Genomic DNA, 20,865 nt, shown 5'->3' on the forward strand with positions numbered 1-20,865 from the left:
CTGAGATGTCTATACAAACACGTGAGTGACAGATAACAGAATTATTTATCAATGACCCAATGCCCTGAGAAGGGCGAACAGAAAGGATCGGAGCTGCCAAAGACAAGGAGAGTTCAAGGTGAGAAAGTAGAGTGTGGTGAACACTGTCTGTGAAAGCTTACAGTCTTGGGGCCCCATTTATCAATAATCACATCTGTAATGTCATTTGGGTGCAATACTAGCACACACAATAGCATTGCAGGATGTAATTAATTTATACCGTGTGGATGTGCCCAGAGTGTAGTGGCCACATCAGCAGTCTGTTCACTCCTGTGAAGGGGAACATGCATGGCGGCCGTGCAGTGTTTAGCATTCCAGAGTTTGGTAAATCTGACAACATTGCATCCCCCTTAGAACCCTGTATGGGCTGTGTCTTACAATATTGCATACCCCTTAGAAACCTACAAGGGCTGGGCTGCTGTTGGAAATGGACAGGACTGTAGTACATGTGGAGATACAGTATCTGCTGCCGTCTCTCCTTCATACATTGCGCAGATACTAAATATTTGTGGATATCCCCAAAAAACTGGTGAAAACTGGTGTTTTCAGGGAATATGCCACAATTATTTAATGATTAATGTGTCCCTGGGGGTCAAATCAGTTCATATTTGTTTGAAGGTGTCAGATGATACAGAGCGTATGTTTGTGTGTTTAATATGCAATGCTTCCATACATTTCAGCCTCGTATATTAAATGCACTAGGATCCATTTCAGCTTGGCTTCTCATACTCATTGTACGTTTTGGAAGTATCAGTGCTCTTTTGACTCTTAAGCTGGGTACATATCTCAGTGATGTGTGGACCCAACGACACAGCGATGCAATGTAGTGATATATTGCCAAACACACTGCACAATCCGCCGTATATTGCAATATCTTGTTACATGCTTACTGTAACTACTCTGTTGCATAATCCAATCTGATGTGCAGCACCGCAGATGGGAAGATGCATTCACCCAATTCATCACATGATGAATTTTGTGATCACGTGATGGGTGACGAATTGATGAATTGAGGGTACACAATATATGATGGCTGTTGAGAACCATCGAAGGTGGTAAGATCGACAAATAAATAGCAACACTCAAAAGTAACAGACAGACTTGATATAAGTTTCAGACAGATGTGCCTTAAATTATTTCACAGTGTGCCCATCTCCTACACACTATGGTACATAGCTTATTCATTAAAACTAGTTTGCCAACACTTCCAGATAGATTAACTCATAACCATTTCATCTTGGTCATTATGTGCACAGAAAGGTAAATCTCTCCTATTAATGTTGACTTGGCACAGCCAACATGTTTTTGTGTTAGCAACATTGTACAGCGCTAGCTGCAAAGCAAACGCCAAGATTTTATGCTTGTAGAAAGCCACAAAACGTCCATTTTGATTTGTGCATAATGGCTGCTGAAGTGTAGAAAAAGCACAATTGCTATGTTATTATCCTTTATTTACAGTAGTACCAACATAAACACTCCTATCCAATTACAACCCCATTGTAGGGGTGGGTCTGATATGACGGTCAGGATGCTGATTGTCAGAATACCGACCATGGCGTCCCAATGGTAAGAATCCCTCCCTTCCCACAGCCTAAACCTACCCTCCCCCCCCATCCCCGCAGCCTAACCCTAACCCTCTCCGGTGGTGCCTAAACCTAACCCCTCCTTCCCACAGCCTAAACCTACCCCCCCCCCCCCCATCCCCGCAGCCTAACTCTAACCCTCTCCGGTGGTGCCTAAACCTAACCCCTCCTTCCCATAGCCTAAACCTATCCCTCCCCCCCCCATCCTCGCAGCCTAACTCTAACCCTCTCCAGTGGTGCCTAAACCTAACCCCTCCTTCCCACAGCCTAAACCTAACCCTCCTTCTCAGGCAGCCTAAACCTGTCCCTCCCCGGGGGTGCCTAAACCTAACTTCCCCTCCCCGCAGCCTAAACCTAACCCCCTCCTCGCAGCCTAAACCTAGCCCCCATCCCCGCAACCTAACTCTAACCCTCTCCGGTGGTGCCTAAACCTAACCCCTCCTTCCCGCAGCCTAAACCTAACCCTCCCCGGGGGTGCCTAAACCTAACCTCCCCATCCCCGCAGCCTAAACCTAACCCCCCCCCCAGGCAGCCTAACCCTAACTCTCCCCGGGGGTGCCTAAACCTAACCTCTTCTCCCCGCAGCCTAAACCTGACCCCCCTCCTCGCCGCCTAAACCTATCCCCTCATCCCCGCAGCCTAATTCTAATCCTCTCCGGTAGTGCCTAAACCTAACCCCTCCTTCCCGCAGCCTAAACCTATCCCTCCCCCCCCAGTCAGCCTAACCCTAACCCTCCCCGGGGGTGCCTAAACCTAATCTCCCCTCCCCGCAGACTAAACCTGACCCCCCTCCTCGCCGCCTAAACCTATCCCCCCATCCCCGCAGCCTAACTCTAACCCTCTCCGGTGGTGCCTAAACCTAACCCCTCCTTCCCACAGCCTAAACCTAACCCTTCCCCCCAGGCAGCCTAACCCTAACCCTCCCCAGGGGTGCCTAAACCTAACCTCCCCTCCCCACAGCCTAAACCTAACCCCCTCCCGGCAGCCTAACCCTAACACTCCCCCAAGCTGCTTAAATCTCCCCCTCCTCTCAAGGTTACCTCTATGGAGGCTCAACAAACACTGTTTAGGGATCCTAGTTGGGATTCTGGTGCTGGCATGCCGATCAGTGTCAGGATACCGATGTTAGTATTTCGACTGCCGGGATCCTGACTGGCTCCCCACTGTAGAGTCCACACATATCCTCAAATATTTTCTCCCTGTTCACTTTCCCATCCTCCTGAACCCAGGCCAACATTGCTGTGTGTCCATATCATACAGCCCACCAAGAACCTTTGCAATCTGATGGAGCATTATGGAATATATAGTACATAGTGTATCCGTGTGTGTCAATGCCTATTTCCCTATGACTGACTGTTAGTACCCAGTTTAGTTTATCACTGTTGTTTGCAATTGTTTTATTTTATTTTCCAATTGTAAAGCGCAACGAAATTTGCTGCGCTATATAAGAAACTGTTGATAAATATGTTGTGTTTTATGTAAAATGTTTAATTATAATCATAAAGTGTGTGGTATAGAAGATCTACAGTAAATAGATAGAGCTTCTGACATTCTCTACCACAAACACATTAGCATTGCTACATGAGAAGCCAATTAACTTAAATGTTTTTGGACTGTGGGAAGAATCCAGGACACCCAGAGTAAAACCCATGTGAACATAGAGAAAACATACAAACTCCACATAGTTTGCATACCTCCCAGATTTTTAAGTCGGGTAGTAAGAATAAATGCAGAAGCAGGGACATGGTCACGCATTGTGGGATCATGTCTGAACTTTTGACTCACTTTACTGTAGTGTTATCTTCATGTAAAAGCACCCATTGAATGCTGGCAGGGTTTGGCAAAATCTGAGCGGCCCGAGTGCATGGTTGCTGGAGGGAGCATAGCTATGCATCCTCGTTGTATACATTAGCATGGGGCGCATATTAGTAGCCACGATTGCGAAATGATTATGTGACATCTGCCCTACACTCCTGCGCCCCTACAGAGGCTGATTATTTTGTACCCATACCCTCTCTCAGCGCAGGTGCATGGCATCTGTGCTATGCGAATGGGGAATACTTACCAAAAAAAGCAGTCCCGATTAGACAGAGTCCTCAAATGAGGACTGTCGTTCCTAAATCTGGAGGTACAGTATAGTGTCCTGCAACCCATGGTTCTACATCACAAAGGAGCAGATCTAATCACTGTGTCACCACGCAAATCAATCTTGACATTTATTTATGGAAACAAGTGCTCTCTTTCTCCTTACCTTGCTATGCTTTCATAAAAGCACAGGAGACAAACATGCACAGAGGATGAATGCAATTGCTGGACCAATCTCCCTTTCATATTATTGTAGTATGTGTATGCAACCTTCATCTAGGGGGGCTATTTGTACAGTTTATTAAGATAATTAATTAAGTTCTTATTATTTATTGTTTATTTATAAAATTGCTCTGGGGCCCCTCCTTATTAAAACATCATATCCAGACTCCTCTCCTTTTTACCACTCCTGCTGTGACCAGGGCCGGTTCTTGCCCTTGTGGCGCCCCGGGCAAAGTATAGGGGCGTGGCTTCAAATGGGGGCGGGGTCAGTTACGCCCCCATTTGTGCCCCCTGTAGCGCCGCTGAAAGAAAAAATAAAATAAAAAAATATATACTTACTATCCCCGTTCCTGATCCAGACTGCTGCAGACCTCCCCCGCCGGCGCCGCGCCGCTCTTCTCCTCACCTCTCCTCGATCTATGGGAGAGACGTTATTACGTCTCTCCCATAGAACAGCATAGACAGTAGAGGTCAATTATGACCCCTAGTGTCTGTGCCACTATGCTGTGCGGTGCGCGATGACGTCATCGCGCACTGCACAGCAAAGGTCCTCTCCATGAAGGGAAACTAGACCGTAGCGTCTACTTTCCCTTCATGGAGAGGACCTTTGCTGTGCGGCGCGCGATGAGGTCATCGTGCACCGCACAACAAGGTCCTCTCCATGAAGGGAAACTAGACGCTACGCGTCTGGTTCCCTTCAAAGCGGGGGGCACAGCGGGGCACTGCGGGGGGCACAGTGGCAGATCTTGCCATGGTGCGGCGCCCTCCGGATGGCGCCGGCGCCCTCCGGAAGGCGGCACCCCGGGCAAAAGTCCTGCTTGCCCGTGGCAAGATCCGCTACTGGCTGTGACCCCTGATCAAACACCCCCTCCTTATACAGTGCACTGAAATGGAAGTGTGGTACAGCAGGTGTCTATTTTCTCAGCAGCATCTGAGTACAGTGAAGTGAAAAAGAAAGTGGATGAACCCTTATCTGCTGATAATCATTGGTATGTACCATTACCTTTTTTATGTTTTTACTTGTCTCTCTTCATCAAGTACCACTTCTCTGCTGTGCTACTCCAACTCCCTGCGGTAGCATCGGTAGATACTTAGGGGTCTAGTCATGAAGCAGTGAAAAGTGTGGAGAAGTGAGCCAGTGGTGAAGTTGCCCGTGGCAACCAATCAGCATTGACGTAACACTTATAATTTGCATACTATAAAATTACACAGAGCAGCTGATTGGTTGCTATGGGCAACTTCTCCACTGCCTCACTTCTCCACACTTTTCACTGCTTCATGAATAGACCCCTTAAACACCATAGCAATATACAACATTGCTCCAATGCGAAGACAGTTGATCCGAAGATCAACTGTCTCCCAACAATACGGGGACCGTTGATTCAGCAATGCTAATGTGCATGCACGTGGGGGGTAATTCTGAGTTGATCGCAGCAGGAACTTTGTTAGCAGTTGGGCAAAACCATGTGCACTGCAGGGGAGGCAGATATAACATGTGCAGAGAGAGTTAGATTTGGGTGTGGTGAGTTCAATCTGCAATCTAAATTGCAGTGTAAAAATAAAGCAGTCAGTATTTACCCTGCACAGGAACAAAATAACCCACCCAAATCTAACTCTCTCTGCACATGTTATATCTGCCTCCCCTGCAGTGCACATGGGCCCTCGTTCCGAGTTGATCGCTCGCAAGGCGAATTTAGCAGAGTTGCTCACGCTAAGCCTACGCCTACTGGGAGTGTATCTTAGCTTCTTAAAATTGCGACCGATGTATTCGCAATATTGCGATTACAAACTACTTAGCAGTTTCAGAGTAGCTTCAGACTTACTCGGCATCTGCGTTCAGTTCAGTGCTTGTCGTTCCTGGTTTGACGTCATAAACACACCCAGCGTTCGCCCAGACACTCCCCCGTTTCTCCGGCCACTCCTGCGTTTTTTCCGGAAACGGTAGCGTTTTTATCCACACGCCCCGAAAACGCTGTGTTTCCGCCCAGTAACACCCATTTCCTGTCAATCACACTACGTTCGCCAGAGCGAAGAAAAAGCCGTGAGTAAAAATACTACCTTCATTGTAAAATTACTTGGCGCAGTCGCAGTGCGAATATTGCGCATGCGTACTAAGCGGAATTTCACTGCGATGCGAAGAAAATTACCGAGCGAACGACTCGGAATGAGGGCCATGGTTTTGCCCAACTGCTAAAAAATTTCCTGCTGCGATCAACTTGGAATTACCCCCGTGGTTCACACATTCGCACAAACAGCTTGGTGAACAATTATGTGATCATCTCTAGCTGGTGTATACTTTTATGGGCAGCCCAGCTACATGAAGAGATCATCTCTGCTAAAACATTATTCTGAGAGCAATTCCATCTGGTGATTAAACAAGTGGGCTCCTCTGGGCTCTTTCTTAAAGGTCAACACAACTAATGCCATTGTACATACCTCTATAGCTAAATAATGCTGCTGGAACTTAACACAGCAAGGTATAAATTGAGTGGTGAATGAAAACCCAAACACTGTTCCTGCTAGGGTTCCCTCTGCTCTCCTTTAACATTTAATATTAGTTGCTTATGGCTATATGGTAATGGTGGTCATTCTGAGTTGTTCGCTCGCTAGCTGTTTTTAGCAGCCGTGCAAATGCTATGCCGCCTCCCACTGGGAGTGTATTTTAGCTTAGCAGAAGTGCGAACGAAAGGATCGCAGAGCGTCGGCAATTTTTTTGTGCAGTTTTAGAGTAGCTCAATACCTACTCAGCGCTTGCGGTGACTTCAGACTATTCAGTTCCTGTTTTGATGTCACAAACACGCCCTGCGTTCGCCCAGCCACACCTGCGGTTTTATCTGGCACGCCTGCGTTTTTTCGAACACTCCCTGAAAACGGTCAGTTGACACCCAGAAACAACCACTTCATGTCAATCACTCTGCGGTCAGCAGTGCGACTGAAATGCTTCGCTAGACCCTGTGTGAAACTACATCGGCTGTTGTAAAAGTACGTCGCGCTCGCGCATTGCGCCGCATACGCATGTGCAGAAGTGCCTTTTTTTGCCTCATCGCTGCACAGCGAACGAATTCAGCTAGCGATCAACTCGGAATGACCACCAATGTTGTTTATGCATTGGGATTTTATAGTTCTCTTTCCATGCTCTTCATTCTGCTATATATTACTCATTATTACTACTTTCACATTTTCAATTAAAATAGATTGACTTACATTTTTATGATTTTTTTTTGCTGTATATTACCTGCTATTGGTTTTTTACTATCTTTAAGCCTTGTGCCATCATTTGATTACAAAATCACTTATTACAACCTGTGTATTTCCTTGAATGCCTTCTGCCATTCATATCAATGGGCTTTTCACATGCCATCCTCCCCATTAAAAAGAATAGGCCATTGAGATAAAAAAAGAATACCTGCATGCCACGTACGTTCCGACCGCCGGTCACATAACTACATCCCATCTAGATGCATTCATCAAATAGCCAGTATGTCAACTGCAGATATATCTATATGGAATATGAACGCATATCATATGCTTGCAGAGGACATCTGGTGGGCAGGGCATCCTTGATGGTTCCTTTTTACGATGGCTTCGTTCTGGTCCTGTGCTATCTCAGGATCCTAATTGTACTTACAAATGGTGAATTATCTAGACTCCCTATGGAGCACAGATACTTTAATGATCTGAGTGGAGGAATTTTGAATATCCCCAGAGTCCTGCAGGTCTTGGCGGGAGATTTTCCACCACTTAATAAGCTATGTGTATGTGACTAGTCTCCTGAGTGTGCTGCCTAAACCATTTTCCTTTTGGCCACTCCTTCTGCTCACTGATTGGCATTATTGAACCAGTGGACAGAAGAACGCTATACGAGTTGTGAGACCTGGCTAGCACTGCAGTATATACAGGGCAGCCATCAGGGGGGCGGGGGGGGGGGGCGGAACTGTTGTCCAAGGCCCATACAGAGAGGGAGGCCCACCCCTAGCTCCTATCGATACCTATAGAGCTGCACCAGTCTGTGAATCAACAGCAGGCTGATGCGCGGGGAGGACTTCTTAAAACAAGCCTTATCTGCGTGTCAGCTCTCTGTGAATCATTCCTGTAGGTCCACAAGACCCCACCTATATGTAATATCACAATGTATGACATCACATAGGGGTGGAGCAGTGCGGAAGAATCTTTTTTTGGGTGGAGGGAGGGGCCCTGTCTATTTTGTCAGTCCTGGGCCCCACAATATCTGATGGTAGCCCTGAGTATAAGTATATATGTACCTGCAGACCAGTGTGAGTTCTCTCATGATTTGGACATTTAAGAGATTCCTATGTATATTACACTGACCTTCTCGGTGGTCCCTGTCTGCATCAACTGGAGATCTACTCTGTCTACTGCAGCTGAGGAATTGGTCTTACCCTCACAGAGGAACTATTAGTTATTATGACCATAGCTGAGGTCCTGCTTTTTTTATAGTTGTAGCTTTGGCTCCCCTGACACCAACTTGTCTCCTCCATCAATGGGGAGATGGCCACCTAAACTGAGACACCCTCTTGCAGTGACTACAGATGTGCATTTCCCTCTTGGAACATTTTTTAGTTATAGAGAGTCTTCCTGAGTATCCTGCAGTGTTGAAGACCTTCTTGCTCACAACAGCTGTCCAGACCCATACAGGACTTCTGGTGACCATCATCCTTTTGATATCTGCCTCTGTGGTAGCTGAAGCCGTGTGCCCTTATATGCTATGCTTTGAATGTAATTGTTTGCTTGTGACTGTGTCTGTGTGGTGGTGGTGGTGGGGGGGGGGGGGTGTCCCCTGGGGGGGTGTCCCCTGTGTCCCCTGTGTCCCATTTCTCCCCCCTCTTCTCCCTGCATTATGTCCCTGCATTATTTTGCCTAATTCAGTGTGCTATATTGTGAATTTTGGCTCATTCTGCTTGCTATATTGTAAATTTCGGCTCATTCAGCGTTCTATAATGTGAATTTTGGCTCATTCTGCTTGCTATATTGTGAATTTTGGCTCATTCAGCGTTCTATAATGTGAATTTTGGCTCATTCTGCTTGCTATATTGTGAATTTTGGCTCATTCAGCGTTCTATAATGTGAATTTTGGCTCATTCTGCTTGCTATAATGTGAATTTCGGCTCATTCAGCGTTCTATAATGTGAATTTTGGCTCATTCTGCTTGCTATATTGTGAATTTTGGCTCATTGAGCGTTCTATAATGTGAATTTTGGCTCATTCTGCTTGCTATAATGTGAATTTCGGCTCATTCAGCGTGCTATAATGTGAATTTTGGCTCATTCTGCTTGCTATATTGTGAATTTTGGCTCATTCAGCGTGCTATAATGTGAATTTTGGCTCATTCTGCGTGCTATAATGTGAATTTTGGCTCATTCTGCGTGCTATAATGTGAATTTTGGCTCATTCAGTGTGCTATAATGTGAATTTCGGCTCATTCAGCATGCTATAATGTGAATGTTGGCTCATTCTGCTTGCTATAATGTGAATTTTGGCTCATTCAGTGTGCTACGATGTGAATTTCGGCTCATTCAGTGTGCTACAATGTGAATTTCAGCTCATTCAGTGTGCTACAATGTGAATTTCAGCTCATTCAGTGTGCTACGATGTGAATTTCGGCTCATTCAGTGTTCTATGATGTGAATTTCGGCTCATTCACTGTGCTATAATTTGAATTTCGGCTCATTCAGTGTGCTATAATGTGAATTACGGCTCATTCAGTGTGCTATAATGTGAATTACGGCTTATTCAGTGTGCTATAATGTGAATTACGGCTCATTCAGTGTGCTATAATGTGAATTTCGGCTCATTCTGTGTGCTGTAGAAACAGTATTTGTCGGCAGATAAGAACCACTTGGCCCATCTAGTCTGCCCCTTTTTTTTTTTTTTTTACATTATTTTTATCTCTAACCTTATGTGATCCTTATTTCTTTGTAAGAATATCCTTATGTCTATCCCATGCATATTTAAATTGCCCTAGTGTCTTAGCCTCTACCACCTCTGATGGAAGGAATGGCGATTCGCCAGTCTGTATCACCAGTGCGCAGGGTTCTCTCCACTAACTGGCAACATTTTATTAGTAATGGCAACAATAGGAAATTTTAGAAGCGAACGGGAAGGGTATTACTAAGTGGGAGGGGCTATGATTAGGGGGAGGAGTTATAATTCTTAAACCGCCCCCCCCTAAAAGTTAAGTCTAGATCCGCCACTGTGCTTGTCTACCTTTCACACCTGCAGCTGTCTGCCTACCAGGGACTCCCTCACTATACATACAGAGATCCAACAGGTGGAGGGTGAGTTGGACTCTACCAGGGACAGACCTGCTCCCTACCTCCCATCAATCTACTGCCTTGTGCTGCTACAGGCCATGGTGACCTTTGTTCACACTTCAATGTCACAGTCTTGTTTATGTGTCTGACATACATACCTGCTGTGTGTGAACTGAGCAAGTTGCTTCTTTGTTTATTCACCTGCATGCTGCTGGCTGGTACTCACAAGGCTTAGATTTCCTTGGGTGAATAAGAACATCGCCATCCTGCTAATTAGCAACACAACATTGTTTTGGGCCTTGCTTGTCCTGCTGAGATTTGTTATTGTGGACTGACCCATCATTTATACTGTACCTTTTTTGCAGCCTGGACTTTCTGATTGGTACCCACTTTATTTGGTGTGTATCTACTGCGGCGGTGGCTCTGTAGTTCTACTGATGAAAATATGTTGAGACACGCCCACCGGTGGCCTCGCAGATCCCAGCAGCTGTGCACACACACGCTGCAACAGTCACAGATTCTTCAACCCTATGGTCACACAGAATGGCCGCTGGAACTGAGGTGCTGGTGCTATGTTTTCTGCATGCAGGATCGCAGATGTAGGTAGACACTCCCACGAAAACGGACGCGACACTCTCATGTTTTTGCCACCACTCCCCATTACCTCCCACAAAATGGCCCAAGTTAGTCACTTGTAAATAAATACATGAGTCGCATTTGATCGCAATTCAATCAGCGTGCTTAGCAGCAGTACACAATGTCAAAGTGCAGCAACGAAGGCTAATAAACTGTTAGCATGCATGAAATGGGGGACTGAGACAATGGATGAGAGTATAATCCTGCCACTGTATTCAAATCATTGGTACGGCCACATCTTGAATACTGTTTACAGCTCTGGGCACCACGCTATAAAAAAAGCTATCTTGGAACTTGAAAGGGTTCAGAGGCGAGCCACTAAATTGATTAAGGGGTTAGCGGCACTGGATTATCAGGAAAGGCTTACCAGGTTAGGTATGTTTACACTAGAAAAGAGGCGTCTAAAGGGCCCTACACACTATGCGATCTGCCGCCGAGCTGCCCGACGGCGGATACGGTCGACAGGCGACGCGGCGGGGGCAGTGACGGGGGGGGGGGGGGGGTGAAGTTTCTTCACTTCCCCCATCACCCGGCTCCACAGCAGTGCAGGCAAATATGGACGAGATCGTCCATATTGGCCTGCATGCACAAGCGACAGGGCACCAGCGATGAACGAGCGCGGGGCCGCGCATTGTTCATCATTGCTGCCTCCACACTACAAGATATGAATGGTATCTCGTTCATTAATGAATGAGATCGTTCATTTCTTTCAATAATATCGCCCAGTGTGTAGGGCCTATAAGAGGAGACATTATTAATATTTATACATATATAAAGGGACAATACATGGAGCTATCAGGCGATTTGTTTATTGAAAAATCTTTACACAGGACATGCAGGCATCCTCTGAGGTTAGAGGAGAGGAAATTATCCTACTGAGCATTGGAAAGGATTCTTTACAGTAAGAGCAGTAAGGATTTGGAATTCTCTGCCAGAGAAGGTAGTAATGGTGGACTCAGTCAATATGTTTAAAAATGGATAAGATACATTTCTAACTGAAAAAGATATCCAAAGATATAACATTTAAAATTATTGTATTTTAGAAACAGTGAGAATTATAGTGTCAGATAGATTTAAAACATAACTCTATCCGTGTCATTACATTTACACTATAGTTGTATACAGAATAGTGTATGATTTATACTACAGGTTGAACTCAATGGACAAATTGTCTTTTTTCAACCTCATTAACTATGTTACTATGTGTGTATTTCATAAATAGCATTACATCAGTGTCGACATGTGTACTGTTTAATGTTGTCATTACAATCATTTCAACATTCTCATGTCAACATAATGAATGTTGGGAATGTGAATGTCATCAAAATAAACAACACCAAATTGATAACATATGGTTGATAGCCCACCTTGACCTTGCCATAGCCACGTTTTTCTGATCTTCTTAGTGCATTTGTGTTGCACGAGTTCAGTATGATTTACCGGCGGCCGGGATGCCAGCTGTCAATATACTGACGGCGGCACCCCAGCCACCAGTATGCTGGCAGCGGGGCGAGCGCAGAGTCCCCTTGCAGGATCACTGCACTCGCCACGCTGTGGGCTCGGGTGTCATGGACAATCACGAGTGGGAATAGTCCTGTTGCGCCGGCATCGGTATCCTGAACACCGGGATCCCGACAGCCGGCATATTAAACGTATACCATCTGCACATTTATTCTTAGTCATGTTGAACTAATATACTGCTTGACACAACATGTTAGTTTGATTGTTAGGAAAATTGAGAAAAAAGTGTCATTTTTAAGCTTTTGCATAAGTATGCCTAGTATGCTCAATGTTCAATATTTAATTAGCAGTGGTTAATTGCCACCACTAATTATCACGCTGGCACTTATCGAGGGTTTGGTTCACCTGCCTCAAGTAGGTGAATTCAAATCAGCGATAAGTGGCTTTTTTTCTCATGACAACTGGCGCGAAAGTACATAGGCTTGCGGCTTATCGTGGGACCTACCGATGTAGCCATGTATCGCAGCATAGCTGGCGCAGCAAGTGTTCTCAGTAATGAGTCAAATGCGTGCGAACATATGTGCACGCCATTCATTCCTATGGAGCAATTGTCAAGTGCAACTATTTGCAGCCCAGCGCACCATGCAGTATGCTACGATGCACATGCTCGTATGTATACATCGCGCAACAATAACAGTGGCTACATCTGTATGTATTTTCACATGAAAAACAGGAGGTTTTCGTGAGAAATAATTGAATAGGGGTGAAAAATTTTTTATGACCCCCCCTTTTTACCGAGCCATAGTAATATTGCGGCTAATTGAATACCTCCCTAAACTTAGTGTCCTGTATAGACATGTCTATTCATCCCTTGTAGTGTTTTGTTGACATCAGTGTGTTGTTTATGATACAGATTTATCAAATATTATATTAAATGCTTGTGGAATGAATGTATGCATTTTCAAAAGCAATTTTCATTTGTGTCTTTTGATAAAAACGCAGTGTTGGAGGGCAATTGGACTAAAGCAGAAGCTTTTTGTATAGCACCACCATCCGAGAATAAGCAAATGGCATCCCATTGATGTAGTAGATTAGCAATGATTTCTACCATCTTCTAGGCTGTGTACGTTTCACGCTTGGGTATCTACAGAATAAAGTTTGGTGGAGCTCTACAACTTCAGGAATGCGTTCAAATATGCACAATATGCATAGCTTATAGCTAATTCTAATAACATGTATGTATATCAGCTAACACTTTCCAATTTCACATTATAACTGCATAAGAATACACATTATATATAGAGATGTGTGTGGTCTGAGTCAGGTCTTCCTCAGTTGATAGCTACAAAGAGTATTTGTCTAGTTCTTAGGCTCTTTTTGATAGGGCGTGCATTGCCCCAGGTTACTCATATGCAGGGTGTGCGGCAACAGATGGGTCTAAAGTATGGATCTTACAGCATCAAGCTGCTACAACTTCATAGCCTAAAGGAAAAATGTCATTGTTGACTATGCTTAACTGTATACCAATAGAGTTTCAGAGTTGAAAACTGAAAGACAAATATAAATAATAATGAAAGTTATGACTGGAAAAGCACATCTGAGACACAATTCCTTATAGAGGAGTTAGGCAACATTTCACCTGTCTTCGTAGAGCTACAAGTCCCAGAATTCCCTGTCAACACATTACAGAGACTTGTTGTTCCACAACGGCTAGAGGACCATGTTACCTACCTTGGCTTATTGCCACTTTTTGTGCTTGGTGTGGTGGAGTTATTTGATTTTATTTGTGCTCTACCCTGGTATTGCAAGAAATGTATAGTTTATAGTCACTTTTACCACTTTTAAACCTTATTACATTTTTTTTACTTAAGTAAAATGAATGTCTGAATGCAATATGTAAATGTACCACATTTTTATAAACATACAGAGCTATTTAGGATCAGCGCAAAAATGACATTTGCTCAGATGCAGAGCTACAGAAAGCTTGCAGAATCACGTTCTATTGGTTCTACCAGACGATCCATATTTTTCCGGTATATGTAATAAATTGGGACTAATTTCAATGACAGAGTTGCAAATACTGCATGTTTTTAAACATACAACTTATGATAAAACTCATGGATCTTAACCTGTACAGATGAGAAACAAATTATGATTCTTTAACAAAATTCACTACGAGAACATTTATGTTAAATTTTATAAAAAGTGGTAATTCTCTAGAACTGGGAGTAAGACAGTTTAGGAGTGATGCTGGAAAAAACAGTACAGATACAGTTTCAGATACTCAAAACAAACATAATTCTTACGGTAAACAAACAGTATACAATTTATATTCGCTTGGATTCAGCACAGGTCTACTATGTTGTTGCCATCATACTGTATATTACCACATTTTAACTCTTATTTAAATAAAATGAAACTTTAGGGTTTTCTTTATAATCTTACTTTTTAGTGACCAGAAGTGGGATACAACCAATAAGAATGATGAAAGCAAAGAAAGACAAAATTTAAAATCTGAAACTTCAACCTGCATGAATTGTAATATAATAGGCAACAGATATACATAACAGAATAAGAGTAGTGTAGGGGAAGGGGTGTCAGGAGTCACCTCTAGAGGTTCAAAAGGATCAAGAAGGAATCTGGACAGTCTGTACACTATAGTATAGTTGGCCGAGATCAGGCTATAATGAGAGTGCATGGCTAACGGCTATAAAGAAGTAGGGTACTAATTGCCATGCTGGACATTTGTACTGTAGTAAATAGTTATACCTGGTTAAATCTGGGGTGCCTTGGGACACTTGCAGGGGTGCCTTGGAGTGGTAGTCCAGCACCAAATCAAATTATTTATGGTCAACGTTATAGGCAAAACCAGTGCTGATGGTGACGACATATAAACTTGATTTACTTAATTTAATATTTCTTTCTAAATTTCTCAATAAGAAACTTTTGGCCTAGGAATGCCGTGAAAGAAATTTTGATACTCTAGGGTGCCATGATTCAAAAAAGTTTGGGAACCACTTGTCTAAATCATTCCAAGTTGAGCTTTTAGTAATGTACATGACTTCAAAAGGTCAAGTTATGACTCTGGTCACTCATCCCCCATTCAGTCTATTCTCAGTGTCTTACTAGTGCTTTTAATATGACCTGAAACTTGTTCTTGCACTTTTGTGTCTTATTCGTAATTGATCCACCCAATCAACACACATCATCTACTCGCTATCCTGCTCTATGACAACTGAAGTGCCAGGGCCTCAAGCACATATTTTATCTTTTAGGTATTGGCTTTATTGAGCTTTGACCCAGTTACAATCTGATCCAAATAAGTACATATTTTGTAAAGCATCCCCATAATTTGCAGACTATCAGTCTCCTACTTACTATTCATATTAATACATTTGAGAAACATCTAAAACTTACCCAAACTTCTTGTGATCAATTACTCCCATCACCTGGGTACTATAGTCTTCCATATAATGTTCTGCAGGTGTTCTGTACCTGTCTATTCTCCTATTCTTGCAGCACAGTTGTCAGGTTATGAAAGCATTACTTCTTATTTGAGCCTGAACACTTCCATGCAGCAGACCATCCACCAGAACTGCCCTGTCTACTAGAAGCTGTTCCTGAGACCTGAGTCTCCAAGGCCAGGCTGAAGACCCTGACTTTTTGCTGGATCCACTAAGCTATAGACTCACCTGACTTGGTGCCAAGCTTCCTCTTCTAATGTATGTTGCCAAGATATGCATTCCTGTACACCTCCATTCATTTTAGCATTTAAAGTGAAACATTGTCTATCTAAAAGACTGCATCTTAATGCAGAAAAATCACTTTAATAAAACATCCTTTGCCAGGAAAGTAGGTTCTCCAAAATCATATTTAAGCACCCGTAAATGACTACGAATAACAAGAATAACCTGCTGCAAAATAAATGTTTTCATGCCAAGCACACACAGTGACACATCACAAATCCTACCTGAATGCCAAAGACAGGTGCTACACCAGCGGGTACTTCTGTCTCTCTCTTTACATCACACACAGAAATCTGCAGCGAGGAGGGAGGGTGCAGGTTCAGAGTGTGTGGATATATATATGTGTGTGTGTGTGTATCAGGATACTGCAAGCTGACTGCATCAGTATATGCTCCTCCTATCTCTCTCCTTCTCTCCCTCTCTCTCTTATTCTCTCCCTCCCTTCTTCCCAGTCTCTCTTACTCCCTCCCTTTCTCTCCAGAGTCCTCCCTGACACAGGGCAGCAGTAGCACAGACACACTGGCAGATGCACAGGCTGTGTCAGTTTTATTTATTCTGGTACATCATAATAGTGATAAATGTGGATGCTCACATGTAATGTTTTCCTTATGCTTAAATCACTGTATATAGCAGGACTCAACAACATAAACTGAATGACCTGTTAATTAACAGTGTATGGAGACAGCGACACTCAGCATTGTAGTAAGTTAACTTTTTGAATGTAAACATACAGATATATTTCATACATTTATCATACATCCTGAATTCTATCCTGACGAGGTGCTGTCAGTGGGGAGCATGTATGCTCTGTCTGTGCTGCTCAGAGGGCTTTCTGCAAGTTTTTGATTTCCCACCATGGAATAAATAAATACTGGGAGGTTACTTGGAAGTGACTTATATAGCTGGAAAAGTTCTCAGATTGTACATTACAGAGCTGTGTAATACGGGACGTGGTCAGGAGACTGGCGGTCAAAATACTTCCCCCTACATCCCGCACCCTCAGAAACTCAACAGTATGGCATGCCTACTAGCAGGGACTATTGCCACTCGTGGGTGTCCACGACACCCATAGAGTGGGAATAGAACCCGTGGCGAGCGCGCAAGCGGTTTGTTGTGCTCGCGCTCCCCACTGGCATACCGCTGACGGGATCCTGCAGTCCGTATGGTGACCGGCGGTCACGCATACCAAACCCATGTAACACCCATTTTCCACCAAACTTTTAACCCGAGTTACTGCTGGGGCAACCAGGGTCGAGGTTTGGTGGGAAAGGGTCTGAGAAAAATATCCTGGGTCGCATTACCTGCGAATCCGACAACAGTAGCTACCAGGGTAGAACCCAGCACCGACCTGGGTAACGGTGCAGTGTAAACACTAAAAGTATACAGAAAGTCAGGTCACCGGCGCTTGCAGATGATGTCATCTCCAAGCGCCGGCAGAACAGGCAGACTGCATAAGGGTGCAGTCCGAAATGAGTCTACCTGACAATATGCCGGGTCCATTTTCGTATGGGCTCAATGGGCTCTTGCCCAAGGGCCCCAGGAGTATAAGGGCCCCAGGCTGATAGCTGAGGGTCCCCTCTTTCCAGGGGTACCAGATTTTTGAAAATCGGCCCTAGGGAACCAGAGATATCCGACTTCAAAGCAGTGGTCCCCATCCAAGCCTGTTAATTGCTCTTCCCAGCCAGATATCTCGGGCTCTGTATGACGTAGCGTTTTTCTGAGGGTATATTTCAAAAGCTGTGACTCTCCACTTTCGGTGGACACTAGCAGCTTGTCTCTACTATGCCCAGAACCAAATATATCAGCCTTCAAGCAGCTGGTACTAGCTCAAGCTCCACACGTCTAATATCAAGTTTTATATATTTGTTGGTTAATTGCTCTGGCTCCTGAACTCTGATACCCAAGTCCCCAGAACCTCCTGACAGGTGAGACACTCTAATTTTTTATCCCATTCACAGCTAAGAAATCTTTTTCCGGGAACTTGAGATGTCTGCAGTCAAGCAAGCTACTCTCTCACCAGTAAATGATGAAAATTAAGCCCACTCCACTATCGACCCCTTCCTTATGTATTAAACACCCCCTACCACCCTGAAAGTCATATACTGGGGCCCCTTCATTCAGCCCAGTGCCTCCTTGTACAGTTTAGTGTTCTCCCTTCCACCCTATCTGTGCAGTAAAGGAGTAATTAGCAGAAATTACTGCTCCAAGTCCTACATGCTGAGCTGAATATAGAACACCCCCTACCGCTCGCGGGACATCAAAGCTGCTGCTGATAGCACCCCCACCCATGGAGGATGAGTAGGGGCCCCAGTGTATTGCTGTGCCCAGGGGCCCACACTGCTGTTAAGACGGCCCTGTCCAGCCTACTGTGTGAATGGGGTCTGTTCGAAAACCCAGGTCGGACCTGGCATTTTGGTGCAAAAAAGGGGTATTATGTATTGGCACAATGGAAATTTTATTAGTATTTAACTTTTTTATTAGTATTAATAGTCAAAGTCATTATAAAACATGAATTGTCCTACATCAGTGTAGTTTAAATTTTATTTACTATATAGGAATAATAAATATAAAAGTCACAACATAGATGGGAATCTATCAAAATCAGGGGCGTTTTTGCAGAGGAGGGAACCCATGTGCCGACTCCTGGTGGGCCCACTCCTCTTCACGGTGCTGTAGACTCTGGCATTGTGCCAGAGTCTACTGCGCATGCGCAGGTCTCCACAAACATGGCACCCACCATGTTCCGGAGACTAAATTCCTACTGCGCATGTGTGGTGGCCATTTTGCAGGCGATATTTAATCATGGCTGAAGCTCCTACATGGGACTCTCGAATGGTGAGTAATAAAACATGATTCGGGCCTGCACCCATTATAGAAATGCCATATGCTAATGATCAGAATATAGAATATAGAATACCATGCTTGCAAGCTCAGACTGGGCCACCGGGGAGCCAGTGAACTCACTGCTAGGACCTGCCGAGCTTTAGCCATGCCCTCTTTTGTATGAGGGCGGGGCTGCGCTCTCCTTCCCGGCTCCCGTCCCAGCCACAGGATCAGAAGCCAGCGGGTGATTGCAGCGTTCGGTTGAGGGGAAGGGAGGAGAGGCGTGCTGCGCTCTCCTCCCTGGCCCCCAGCCCCAGGACCAGCAGTGGGAGCAGCAGCACTGTGGGGGCTTCTGGCACTGTGTGGGCTGTGCCTGTGTATCTGGCACTGTGTGGGCAATGCCTGTGTTTCTGACACTGTGTGGGCAATGCCTGTGTATCTGGCACTGTGTGGGCAGTACCAGTGTATCTGGCACTGCTGGGGGCAGTACCTGTGTACCTGGCACTGCTGGGGGCATATGTGTACCTGACACTGCACTACTGGGGGCATCTGTGTATCTGGCACTGCTGGTGGCATCTGTGTATCTGGCACTGCACTACTGTGGGCATCTGTATATCTGGTCTTGTACTACTGGGGGTATCTAGCACTGCACTACTGGGGACATCTGTGTATCTGGCACTGCACTACTGGGGGCATATGTGTATCTGGCACTATTGGGCGCATATGTGTATCTGGCATGGCACTACTGGGGGCATCTGTGTATCTGGCACTGTATTACTGGGGGCGTATGTGTATCTGGCATTGCTGTGGGCATCTGTGTATCTGGGGGCATCTGGATATCCGGCACTGCAGTTTCTGGCACTGTACTACTGGGGGCATCTGGGCATCTGGCACTGCACTACTGGAGGTGTATGTGTATATGGCACTATTGGGGATGTATGTGTATCTGGCACTGCACTACTGGAGACGTATGTGTATCTGGCACTGCACTACTGGGGGCGTATGTGTATCTGGCATGGTTGTGGGCATCTGTATATCTGGCACTGCACTACTGGGTCATCTGTGTATCTGGCACTGCACTACTCCAGGCGTATGTGCATCTGGCACTGCACTACTCCAGGCGTATGTGTATCTGGCACTATTGGGGGTGTATGTGTATCTGGCACTGCACTACTGGAGGTGTATGTGTATCTGGCGCTATTGGGGGTGTATGTGTATCTGGCACTGCACTACTGGGGGCATCTGTGTATCTGGCACTGCACTACTGGAGACGTATGTGTATCTGGCACTGCACTACTGGTGACATATGTGTATTTGGCACTGCACTGCTGGGGGTGTATGTGTATCTGGCACTGCTGTGGGCATCTGTATATCTGGCACTGCACTACTGGGGGCATCTGTGTACCTGGCACTGCACTACTGGGGGCATCTGTGTACCTGGCACTGCACTATTCCAGGCGTATGTGTATCTGGCACTATTGGGGGTGTATGTGTATCTGGCACTGCACTACTGGAGGTGTATGTATATCTGGCACTATTGAGGGTGTATGTGTATCTGGCGCTGCACTACTGGGGGCATCTGTGTATCTGGCATTGCACTACTGGGGACATATGTGTATTTGGCACTGCACTACTGGGGGCATTTGTGTATCTGGCACTGCACTACTGGAGACGTATGTGTATCTGGCACTGCACTACTGGGGGCATTTGTGTATCTGGCACTGCACTACTGGGGGCATATGTGTATTTGGCACTGCACTACTGGGGGTGTATGTGTATCTGGCACTGCTGTGGGCATCTGTGTATCTGGCACTGCACTACTGGGGGCATATGTGTATTTGGCACTGCACTACTGGGGGTGTATGTGTATCTGGCGCTGCTGTGGGCATCTGTGTATCTGGCACTGCACTACTTGGGGCATCTGTGTATCTGGCACTGCACTACTGGGGGCATCTGTGTACCTGGCACTGCACTATTCCAGGCGTATGTGTATCTGGC

At 45.2% G+C, this 20,865-nt stretch overlaps 1 protein-coding gene across 1 annotated transcript in view; it reads right to left on the bottom strand.

Moving 5' to 3' along the window:
- CNTN2 (contactin 2) overlaps nt 1–16,462 on the bottom strand; it is a 159,801-nt gene extending 143,339 nt beyond the window's left edge. Inside the window, exon 1 of the mRNA XM_063955219.1 lies at nt 16,269–16,462. The gene's annotated coding sequence lies outside the window, so the exon portion shown is untranslated. The remainder of the gene's footprint in view (nt 1–16,268) is intronic.
- Between the last annotated feature and the right edge of the window lie 4,403 nt (nt 16,463–20,865).

This window comes from Pseudophryne corroboree, chromosome 2 (assembly GCF_028390025.1).
Source record: "Pseudophryne corroboree isolate aPseCor3 chromosome 2, aPseCor3.hap2, whole genome shotgun sequence".
Taxonomy (NCBI): Eukaryota; Metazoa; Chordata; class Amphibia; order Anura; family Myobatrachidae; genus Pseudophryne; species Pseudophryne corroboree.